We start from the raw sequence: 12,773 nt of genomic DNA, 5'->3' as shown, positions 1-12,773 counted from the left end.
CAAATATTACAAAAACTTGATATTAAAAATTATAATAAAATATGTATGTTTATAAATAACTGTCCCCAGAGAATATGAAAATAAAGAAGTCATCTATTGAATATTAATGCTACTAATCATTAGATTAATTTAAATAAACATTCTTTCACAGATTCACATCTTAGAGATCCCTACAGCTCTCCACGTGGTTTGGTAAAGAGCCAAGAAACAATGGTCATAGATGGACCACTGGAAAGGTGAGTTCATAAAGTCTAGGGTTCCATTCTGAAAAGGAAAACAAAACAGTAACAATGGAAAGCAATCTGCCTTAGATCATTCAGTGAGTGTAAAGTTAATATTCAACAACTAATACAAAGTACACAAAAACAGAGGATTGGTTTTTAAATTCCTCTAACTCTTTAAAAATAAAATAAGAAAAACATATATTCTTCTATTCTCAAATCTGTCGATTAAAGTAAACTGCTCATGTTTCTCGACTTTAAGCACTAGGCTCTTAGGATGCATTTTTTTTTTTTTCTTACGCAGGTTTGTCTGTGTGGAGCAGCCTCAGAAAATATTCACTGCTTTATGTCTTATAGGGTTGCTGGAGTGAGAGAAAAATGGAAACATGCAATCTGAGGAATGAGATGCAGAAGATAAGATTTGGCTAATTGCTGTCTTAAAATGAAAAACAAAAAAAAAATTTAGTTGAAGCTGCCAGATTGGTTATTGGCTAGTTTTATCACTAATCATTCTGTGTTACCACGATGGCCAGATAATTAGAATATAGAACATAAGAGATAGTGATGATCAAGCTGGAATTACTTTGTGGACATTTGGGAAACACATAAATAGTTACAGTCCTTCAAGAATTTCATTGTGCTACACAACTCCCAGGCATTGGCTCACTGTGCTCTAATTTCCTTTATGCCTATTTTTGTACTTTTGGGGTTTAAAGAAGTTATTTAGATAAGACCTTTTTAATAGCTTCTCCTGTACTTCTGAAATTGCATTGGTCTTTAAACAAATCTTGAGGTATTTATATCTTTCTGACTTGTATGATAATATGTGTCTATATATATACATATACACACACACACGTTTTACCCTCCTACTATTATAGATATAAATTGGTGTTTAATTTCATATCTCTTTTGTTGTGGTGCAGCAGCACCAGTTTTTTATGGTGATTGTCAGTAGGTCTTGATCCTGCTTCTGTGCCTTTTGTATTTCCACATCTGTTTTGTATTACTTCTACCGTGACTATACGTGTTACAAATAAGCTTTTTATTTTATTGACTTATTTATTTCTTTATTCATTTTCTTGCCCACTGGAGACAAAGCTGATGCAGCAAAGAGATAAATTTTCCTCCTTTCCCCTAACTTTTTTTAGCACAGCGTTTAAAAATGTTCTTTTTAAAAAATCTATTATTTGAATATGATCGTTTTTCTTGAGATACAGTTTATACACAGTGAGATGCATAGATCTAAGGGCACAGCTTGATAAGTTTTGAAAAGTGCATAGACCTGTCTAATCTTGTCAGGATATGGAACATTTCCATCATCTCAGGGAAAGTTTCCCCATACGTCTTCCAAAACAAGTGCTACCTTTCCTCCCAGTGGCAGTCACTGTCCAAATTTATATTAATGGACTTCAGGACATGCTACCCCAAAATATGGCATTTTGGCATTTAAGGAAAGAGCAGAAACAGGAAACTTACTCTCTGACCTTCTCCTGCCCTTCTCCCCTAAAGCAGGTTGTAAAAGAATTCTCTGCCTTTCTTCCAAACTAGGTCATAAGACTTTTCTTTGGAGAGGCACCCTCCTCATACACAGAGAAAAGAAATGCATATGTTTCTGAAGACACAGGGACACAGAGTCGAATTTGAACAAACAGGCCTTGCTAGTTCCCCCAAGTTTATTACCATTAGATTCTACATATCCTTTTATCCTTCAACCACGTTCCTGCATGACTAGCCACTTCTTCATTGAATTTAGCATAAAATACAAAAGTGTCTATTTCTTTGGGTTTTCATTTCTGAAGGCTCCAACACCACACAAAACTTTTATTCAATACATTTATATGCATTTTGTTAATCTTTTATTATAGGTGACTTAGCTATGAGCCTTGTGATAGGTGAGGAAAAGATATTAGTTTTTCTCCTCCACATTATTGTCATATATTATTTCCATCTTTATAGGTTTGTTGGATTATGCTGTCTTGGGTGAAGAGTAATTTGTCTGACAGAGAATATACTGGTGTGTCAATTTGATGATATTGGGCTTGACTACAGTAGGGTGATAGACTAACCTTGCTCACTGAGCAAAATTGTGTCAAGAATTTGCACCATATTAGTTCTATAGTTTTGGTTATATCCTGTACATAAGTTATTATACTCAGAGAGTTGTAATAACCTATTTCTATATTTGCCCGAGAAGTAAAAATATTGATAGGACATGGAATATTTGATCTGCTTAATTTCTAACATTAATATTTGAAAAATTTATGTCCTGTAATTTCTTAACTGAATGTTCCCTTTCTGAATATGTCTTTTCTGGAAAAAACTAATTTAAGAAGAATTTACAGAATAAATGTCATTTATACATTTAAAAATACTTGAGTAGAGTTTATTGCATTCAGAGATGGTGTATCAGTAGAAACATGAATATTACAAAGTGTCACGTGTAATTTTGGTATCTTCATTCCTTTCCTCTTAAGATAAATTACTGGCTTAATTTGCAGACGTCTTCCCAAATCCTGAAAATGACTATAGTATGCATATTTCATAACACATTGTAAATCGAGACTATAGAAAAGCCTTAATTTAACAAAAATCAAGCTATGGTTATTATTAATTTTTAATAATCCAAATATTTGTGTTATGTATTTCAAGAAAAACAGATTAAGTATAACAGCATGACTCATCAAATTTTAAGTGATGGATCTATGCCTTCCATTTCAACAAATATTTTAAACAATGGTGCATTGTAAAGATAATTTTATAAAAGTAAGAGTGGGACTCATTGATGTATTTGTGATACTATAGGCTACACTAAATACATTGTACATGATGAATTCCAAGTATATTTCTAGTCATTGTCTACTGTTATCACATGCTTAGAGTTTTACTAGAGATGCATTTGTAGTTTGTGTGATATAACAACTGGTAAACAACAAGACTCAAATAGACAAAAATAGCTCCCAGTGTGTAAATGATTATGACTAAAATTTCCAATTATTCCAAAAAACTATGAATTGACAGTTTTAAGTGGACTTTTCTCTTCTAAATATAATAGTTTTCAGTTGACCACTGAATAGGTTCTTGTTGCTTACAGAAATAAATAAATGTGCTATAAATACAATCTCAAGCAACATCACAAATGTTCTCCATCTGTCTTTGCATAGAAAACAGATCAATTTACTGTAGTCGAAATTTATTACATATATAACACTACATATGTTTTACTAGGCAAAGATTTCTAAAAACTCTAGAAAATTCAAGAATTAAGGAATTCTACTCTCTTTTCTGATTTCTTTGCTTTCTTCAGTTTTCCCATAGCTTATTAAAGCCTAAGGTTTTTATAATGCCAAAAATATTTTAAATAATCACTAGAAGATCCATGAATTTCTATAGTTAATTATCTGATTTTTCACATGAATTCTGATTTTACATATATTTTGAGTATGATATAAATATATGGCATGAAATGTTATTCAAATACATTTATAGATAAATTTTATTAAAAGTCAAAGCAGAAGTTGGTATTTCTGATGTAAGCCTGGCCTACTTTTCTAACATATCCCTTAATATTTTTGCCTATTTTGTTTTTAATATCGCACTTTCTAAATTGTTGTACTGCTAGTTTGCCTAGACAATTAGGTCACAGACATAGGAAAATATTGAGTTTAAAATGTTAGCAAGGAAAGGGCAGTAGGGCATTTATTTAATTTGAATACTCTTTTCAGAATTGCAGTTAACTTGGATGTTCATGAAGGAGTATCTGCTTTGTTTCTGAGGAAAAGCAAACCTGCGTTTTTAACTATTCTACAGCGCCACCTTCTGGAAATGAAATGCTTCTCTAAATGTCAAGAAGCTCCTCGTGATTATGGCTAAAAGAACTAAGACATGAGAAAAATCATGCCTCATGAGAAAATAATATATTATTATTTTCAATCAAAATTTTTTTTCTCTTTGGGAGTATGAAAAAGGACAATAATGTATGGCAAATTCATAATATCAAAATGTTTTTCGACTGCTATACTGGGAATAAAATTCTGTCAATTTCACTTTTTTTTTTTTCTGTTAGTACAACTAAATAATAAAATTGTTCTGCTTCCATAATATGTGCCATTTTATGTTACCTAGACATAGTACATAAAATGTATAAATCTATTTTCCATAATAAGAACAAGTTAATCATTAGCAGTTCCAGCTGATACTTTCTAAACTAGTGAACTTAACATTTTGTTTGCTTGAGACAGGAGAAAATCAGATTTTTTCTGACTAATTCTAGTTACATTGAGTGAACTAAACTTATAATTAGTTAGAGTTAAGATTTGTGTACAGGGCATCCCCCTTTACCTCCTTCAAGGAAATATTATTTTCACTGTGATATTATTAAAAGCTTTTTTTTTTTTTAAAAAAAGGAACTATTAGTATTTCTTTATTAGTTGGAAGCTTATTTAAGTTAAGATGGGTTTGTAAAGAAAAGTTAAAAAGGGACAGTTTTATTTCTGAAAATTTAGCTTTGTGAAATGTAAGATGTTTCTGAGTTTTCGCTTTTTCAATGAAAAAAAGTTAGCAGAAGATTTTCAATCTCTAATTTCTGTTTAATTTATAATTCTGGTTGCTAAATGACTATGTAGATATATACTGGTCAAATAACATTAATGGTATCATACAAATGTTTGGCTAAATCTGGAGGAGCAAATTTATTTAGTAGTGAACAGTCACTCCTGCCCATGATAGATATTACTAATTGATCTTGGCTCTATCTCTCACTTGGCCAGGAAGCTGTTTATACAATACCTTGCTTTAAAGTGCTATTCAATTTAATTTATGAGATATAGTTTATGGATTAACCAGGGCCTAGGACGACCATGAGTAGGATGTAAAGGAAAATATTTGTAGTGGAAGTCAGGGAGAAAGAGAAGCAAGTAATATCACTTTTAAAGAAAAAGTGAAACTGTATTTACTTTATGAATATAATTTATGTTGGAAATAGAGTTTATAGTCTCAAACTATCTTCAATTAAATTCCACCATTAGATATTCATTCTTCTGAAAGTAGTTCTTTTTATTCAACAGTAAATACCTTTGAAAGGTCAAAAACATAATGCTATCCCAGTCACTAACAGTTTTATTAACTTTATTTCTTAAAATATCAGTCACCTTAGAAACATCTTTTCTTGAGTAAGGGTGGTGACAGGGAATGAAGTATAACAGATATTCTAGCACAGCGTACAGTCCAAAAAGAGCAAATGCCATAAGAAGAGAAAATATTGATGATATTGTCTAAGAAGAAATCCAACAACTTTCAAGCCTATTAGGTGCCAGATACTATTTTGTGTGCTTAGGATAAACAAAATATGCGCTAGAGTCCTAACAACAAAAAAAAGCACCTTACTGGATCAGAGAATTATGCATAAATGGAGATGTTTGGAACCTTTTCATTTAATTCATTATCATGCCTGGAAGTAGTACAGAGGGTAAAATAACCCACATGCCACTAAAACAAAGTTATGTTGAGTAATACATTTAAAAACAATGTATAGTGGGTCAGAGCACAGAAAATACATCTATAGTTAAATGACTTTACGTACATAAGAAACATGATTATCTTAAGGAGCATTGGTTAGTAATAGAAACGTATAAAAATCAGCCACAGATGCAAAGTTGAAGAATTCTTTTTTTTTTTTTTTTGAGACGGAGTCTCACTCTGTTACCCAGGCTGGAGTTCAGTGGCAAGATCTCCGCTCACTGCAAGCTCCGCCTCCCGGGTTTACGTCATTCTCCTGCCTCAGCCTCCAGCGTAGCTGGGACTACAGGCGCCCGCCACCTCGCCCGGCTAACTTTTTTGTATTTTTTTAGTAGAGACGGGGTTTCACCGTGTTAGCCAGGATGGTCTGGATCTCTGACTTCGTAATCCGCCCGCCTTGGACTCCCAAAGTGCTGGGATTACAGGTGTGAGCCACCGCGCCCAACCTCTGAAGAATTCTATCCAAATACTGCCCATGTTAATAGGTAAAACATATTTTAGCTGCAGATTGATTTAAGGAGGAGGGAGAGAATTTACATATTTCTAGGTTTATAGAAATTTAAAATTCAAGGGTATAGTTGACTTGCGACACTGCTTGAGCTAAGAATTTAATACCATCACCAGAAATTGGTTTTTCTTTCTCCCTGTCTCACCTGTGCTTTTCTCTGTGTCAGCTCCATTCTCAGGTGCCGTTGGTACTTCTCAGGAACCATTTCCTTGATTTACAATCCAGGTAGTTTCTGCTTCTCAACAATTCAGTAATTTGAGTCTCACTGATACAGGAGTTAAGAATAAATTACTTAGGCAGATAGAGTATGGAAGTCCTGGTAAGGCTTTCCTTTTTAATGAAAAGCAGTCCGAAATCATTTTCTAACAAACAGCGGCCTGTAAAGTTGAGCTGCAGACACAGAGAAGCAAGCTGGGAGCTTGCCCGTGTGAATGTGGCAAGAACTAAGGACTAGACGTATTCAAGATGGCGGCTCCATCTTCCCTTCCCTTTGTCAGGAATGTGTACAGTAAGAAGCAGGCAAGATGGTGCCGAGCAACTGGAAAGTCTATTCGCATTATAAGATTAGGGTGGAGTGACCAGCCTTCCCTTTGCCTGCATTATGTAAACGTCATACCTGATGGAACCAATCCGTGAGCCTGATGTAAATCAGACACCACCTCCTCAAACCTCAGACCGTGAAATTCGATGCATTGGCCATCAGCGGGTCATTTTGCTGGGAGACACCTCTCTCCCTAGAGATAGCTGTTTCTCTTTCTCTTTCTTTTCCCTTCTGCCGATTAAACCTCCACTCCTAAACTGCTAATGTGTGTCCCTGTCCTAAATTTTCCTGGCACGCGACAACAAACACCAGGGCATATACCCCAGACAACGTAGCTGCTTCATCACTGACTCTAATTGTCCTGTTTCTCTCTTCCTATAGATAGATGTTGGGCGTGTCAAAATGGAGATGTTCACACATCTATCTTGGGAGAAAAAACTGGAGTCTTTCAATTATTATAATTCCGTAATCCAAACCTGGGTTTCCTGGTTCTCTATTTCTGAGACATATTAATAGATGTTCTGCCTACTTCTCCAAAAATTCTATTTAGGAAATGGGACTCACGAGATTTTCCTCTTAGATATCAATAATGAACACTGGCATATTAAAATCCGGGAGAAGTCTTGCAGTGAGAAAAATTTATAGAATTTATTGAGTACAAATTATGTTTTATATAACATATTATTTTCCTTCATCAGACCATTGAGATATAGTTTGGGAAATAATAAGATTGACTATCTCAAATGTAAACATAAATTATTCTTGTTATAATAGCCTCTTGCCATTAAATATTTAAATGATAATATTCCTCTTCTTATACACCAGAACCTGCCAAGCAAACATTTGGTTATAGTATGAGTCTCCAGGTAAGCCTACTGGTGAGGAGTTTTCCTAGACCTGTCCAGGAGACAAATCCAGTCTGAATGACTGCCATATTGCTAATGGTAAATTACAATACTTCCCCATTGGAGGCTTCTAAAACACAGATGCCCACATAATCTCTTAAAGTACTTTTCAGTTCACATGCTTTATCATTTCATCCTCACAAAAATTCTGTAAACAGATTGGGTGAATGAAAATACAACTTTTTTACAGCTGAAAACTTGAGAGTCAGAGGGAACATGGAACTTGCTTGGAGCCACCAAGAAAGAATTATAAATCTGGGAATCTAACCCAGATCTTTGACTGCAAAATAATATTTTATAATAAGCTTGTTTTTGAAAATTGTGCCTTCTACCTTTTAAAACACCACCAATATTATAATCTATAATACATAAATTGGACTGAATATAATACATCAGACTTACAGCCAGAAGTACTGTGTGTTTTCTTAGGAGAAATGGATTCACTTGTGATGGGCTGAAAATATCAGCTTTCTAAGTCTGCAATGTAGTTAAATTTTGACCCTGAAATTTGGTATATTTAACCAGCTGTGCTTCATTGTGAAGCCACCTAGAGGCCACCCAGCTGTCATGTTTTGGAAGCACCCAATTGTCCTTTTAAGGATTTTCTCTGACTTTCAGTTTTGCCCATTCTGGGTTGATTTTGCAAAAGATGATCAAGGTACTGTTCTTAGAAGTTCAATGAATCTTACGGAGGGCTCAAATTGAAATAAAAATACTTCTAAAGCTTTGCAATTAAAATGTATTTCTCAGCTAAAAGCTTAACTTCTTTTAAAAGGCAATATATTTTGTTCTTGATAAGCTACCAAAAATTGTAAAATCATGAAAGCCAATACTAAGGAGGTTTTGCAAAAAAATTGTGCAATATTAGACTAGTGGCAATGGTAAGATTGTCCTAGGTAGTCCATAAAATGTTTAGGTGCTCCAACTCTAGAAACTCAAGTTGTGAATTTATAAATAAAAAAATATGGTAATGAAATGGAAAAACTTACAAAATATTTCAGTATCAGAGTGATTTGTAATAGTGAAAATTCTTGAGCAATCTTTTTACCAAACCACAAAGAGATGGTTAAGCAAATAATGCTGTATTAGATAAAGGGAAAATTCTGTTATCACTAAATTTGAATGTATAAAGACTAGCAACCTTAAAAATTGTAAGTTAAATATGTAGTGCATCCAATTGTACATTATAATAGTTAATAAAATGTATAATTTTAAAAAATTTTAGATGGAACATTGAAAAATGGAAGACATTATTTCTGCTTGTGAGGATATAGTAGATTGTTTTTCCCTTTCAAAGCACTCTTGGGTAATTTTTAATACAAATTTTTTAAATGAAGTAACAGCATGCTGTAAAAATATTCAAAGGAAATCTAACAATTTTATGATAAAATATTGAGATGTAAGTAAATCTTTCACTATGGAGTAGGTTTTTTTCCCAGCATTTAATTATATCACACTGACATCAAAATGTGTAAAATGCAGCGCTGACTGAGTTAAAATTGGAATTCATTGGAAATGAGAGGTTCTAAAACATGAAAAATCGAACGTTGTTTCTGAGTAAGAGATGCTCCCAAACATGAATTATGTAAAATAGACTACGACTTGTTTATTTTTTATTACGAGTTTTCCTATTTTTTCTGACTCACCATAATTCCCCAATTGAGGCTTCTAAAATACAGATGCCCACATAATCTCTTAAAGTATTTTTCAGTTCACGTGCTTTATCATTTGATCTTCACAAAAATTCTGTGAAACAGATTGGGTGAATAAAAATACATCTTCTTTACAGTTGAAAAATTGAGACTCAGAGGGAACAGAGAACTTGTTGGAGCCACGCAAAAGAATTCTAAAGCTAAAAATCTAACCTCGATCTTTGATTTCACAAATAATATTTTATAATAAGCTTATTTTCAAAAATTGTGCCTTCTTCCTTTTAAGATGCCACCAATATTATGAATAATCTATGCTAACTCCATATTGCTTCTGAATTACTTCTGAAATTGTTCATATAAATTGTTCATTGTTATAAAAATATTGTAGGTGTCCCCTGGACAAGATTGGGTCTTCCCTTTAGTTACTCTTCACAGTTGGAAGCAAGTTGATAGCATTGCAGCAGTGCCTAAGACATACCTGATTAAATAATGGTTGGAAATTGTGGTATTTTCCTGATGTGATTAACACTTTAATTTACTTGTAAATCACTTTTAGAGATAGTGTAAAATAGAGAGAAAATGATTGGATTTGTGGATCTTCTGGGTAAATGTTATTTGGAGACCCAGAAAGCAGGTATGAGATAAGCTCAGAATTCTACGAAAAGTAAGGAAAAAGTTCTTGTTTACTAAATTTTCTGTTTTATTATACCTTTTAAGCCATTTATCAAGAACCCCCATGATTCCACTTTATCAAACCATCTAACATATTAGATTCTATAATTTATTTTCTACTAATGGTTTGAATAGAGCTCACTTTACAGGAATTATCTTAGTATTCTTTTATTTTTATTTTTATTTTAGGCTCTGCTATTAGCTGATGGTTATTTTATTACCTTTAGTGGCTGGCAGTTAGATTTCTATCGTGTTATAGATTATAGAATTTGGGGGAAAGTATATTTTTCTTCTAGACATTTTCTTTAGTGAATAAAATTATTTTGCTTGATTCGGCAATTTCAATTTACCAAGATCACTTTGACAACTAATGTATTTTTAATCACTATTTGTATGCTATACTCATGTAATGTACCCTCTGTTCTCCTAGTTATTATCACACTGTACCTTGTGCTTAATTCTCCCTTCTTCTCTTGCTGAATATAAGTTCTGGAAGGCAGAGACTCAGTCTTAATTTTCTTGGCATTCTTTTGTCTGTTGTAATACCTAGCACATAAACATCCTCAGGATGTTCAATAAATTAGAGTTTATAAGTGCCTTTTAAATATTTCTAAAAGTTTTCTGGTTTTTTTTCTGTTGTATTTTCTAGAAACCTAATTTACGTTATTAAAGTAGCAAATTCAGTGTGAAGCCTAGTGTCACATTTAGAGTTTCTGAATCTGAAATTCTATTTGAAAATGGAGGAATTACAGGAAATGGGAGTACACATTAAAAATGAAAGCCAGTTTCATAAACTAATAGACAAAAAACGTCTAAATTGATGGCTCCATAACAAGCACTTTATTTTCTCACCACTTGTTTCTTCAGGGCTTAGTGTCTACTCTCACTAATTATAATTTTTCAACTATACATGCTAATTGTGATTAAAATGTTTATAATCATCTGTGTTTTTACAGTTTTTAATTTACTTCCTTGTTTTCTTTGAACTTGAATTGTACTTTGGGCCAGTTAGAAGTTAGATATTGACCTTTAACATATGATTTAACCTTTCTGGGATGGTGCCATCTCTAACAGAAGAGTTTTCAACCAAGATCACCAACAATTTAATTATTGTAGTAATTTTCTTTTAAAATTTTCTTATCTGAAAAAATTTTTACCCAACACCTGCAGATGTAGTAATTATTCTCGCTTTATTCTCTCAACAATTTGTTATCCAAGAAAACTATCATTGAAATTAAAATACACACATACACACATACACAGACACACACACACACACATACAGAAAGACTTTGTTTATAGGATTTAAACTTTATTAATTAATAATTTTATAATTATTCAGGCATTTCTGATTACATAAATCAAACAATCTTAATATTGAAAACTTCATTTCAGGATACATTTCATAGTACAGTGTACATTTACATTACTTACCTTATATGTTCTTCTTTAAGTTGTATTTCTCTGGCCAGTAGAAATGCCAACAGGGCAAGGTTAGAGGCTCATTTCGTGTTTAATGATTCACTATAACACTGTGAAAGGAGTTTTGGTCTCTGTTGATTTTAACTTATCAGTTGCTACACAAATAAAACTACATGTTCCCATGATCGGTTTGAGCACCTTGAGTGACTGGGAAAATCAGTTTTTCCAATCTCTTCCTTTAACACTTACTATTGACACACTTAATTCATACAACTTAACTGTTACTAGTATTTAATTTAGTTGTTTAAACTTCCCTATTTCATTACTTCCAAGAACTAAGATAGGGGATCAATGCTATAAAAGGGCTTTTATAAATTTATCTTAGAAAGTTTATTATTTGGAATTCTCACCTTGTTACCCACCTAAGATCTAAGAGTACCACCGATGACTCAGCAGAGTTGGAAAGAAAGGTGTATGTTGTTGCTTTGTCGTGTATCTCTTCTCTGTAAGAATATATTAGCTTCGTTTTCCTCTTAAGGCATGGAGTTCAGTCTATACAGCCCTTCCCAAAACTTTTTGGCCTTGGGCATCTTTTATACCCTAAAAGATAAAAAACTCTGAAAAGACTTAAGATTTGTCACATTAATAATTAAAATTCAGAAAAATGTAAAACAGGTATTTAACATTTTATTTTAAAGCAACAATAATAAACTATTACTTGGCAAAATAAATTATATACTTAATTTTACAAACAATTATTTAAAAAATAATAATGAGAAGGGTTTTTCACATTTTTGCAGAACTTGTTTGTGTTTGGCTTAATAGACAAATGGATTCTGATACCTGCCTCTGAATTCAGTCTGCTGCAACATATTGTTTTGAATCCAGGATCACTCAGATGTGTAGTTGAAAAGAGTAAGTATTTTTAGATAATTGTGGATATTGTTATATGGTGTTTCACCAAAATTCATCAATTGACAGTTTTTCAAATGATAGTTGCAATATGGAAGCTCTAACTGTACTAGTAAACTTTGCCTAAACTATTACATTAAAATTCGTCTTGCAATGGATATTTTACTCATTCATTTTGTAATTTTGTAATATCAAACATATTTTATTTAGAAAATACCAATTTATTAAGTTATGCAATGTTCCAAATGTTGACACATTTTATTATACAATATCAAAAAGCAAATCACATTTGTTAATGTAACTGCTGACCTAAATCTTTAAGTATTAGGAACATATAAAGCTCCAGTGGTGGGTATAGGCTTCACAAAATTCAAATTTTTACTTCAAGGATTTGATTTTGCTATTGGCAATAATTATAGTAAA

At 32.6% G+C, this 12,773-nt stretch overlaps 1 protein-coding gene across 5 annotated transcripts in view; it reads right to left on the bottom strand.

Moving 5' to 3' along the window:
• The window catches only part of PIK3C2G (phosphatidylinositol-4-phosphate 3-kinase catalytic subunit type 2 gamma), a 422,739-nt gene extending 410,958 nt beyond the window's left edge, over positions 1–11,781 (bottom strand). For 3 of the 5 annotated variants that reach the window (XM_021922093.2, XM_021922095.2, XM_021922094.2), the window contains exon 1: positions 6,392–11,781. The gene's annotated coding sequence lies outside the window, so the exon portion shown is untranslated. The remainder of the gene's footprint in view (positions 1–6,391) is intronic. The other 2 variants (XM_017945702.3, XM_017945703.3) reach the window with 2 other exon arrangements.
• Positions 11,782–12,773: the final 992 nt, after the last annotated feature.

Source organism: Papio anubis, chromosome 9 (genome assembly GCF_008728515.1).
Source record: "Papio anubis isolate 15944 chromosome 9, Panubis1.0, whole genome shotgun sequence".
In the NCBI taxonomy this organism is placed as follows: domain Eukaryota; kingdom Metazoa; phylum Chordata; class Mammalia; order Primates; family Cercopithecidae; genus Papio; species Papio anubis.
This window is presented reverse-complemented; position numbering and strand designations above follow the sequence as displayed.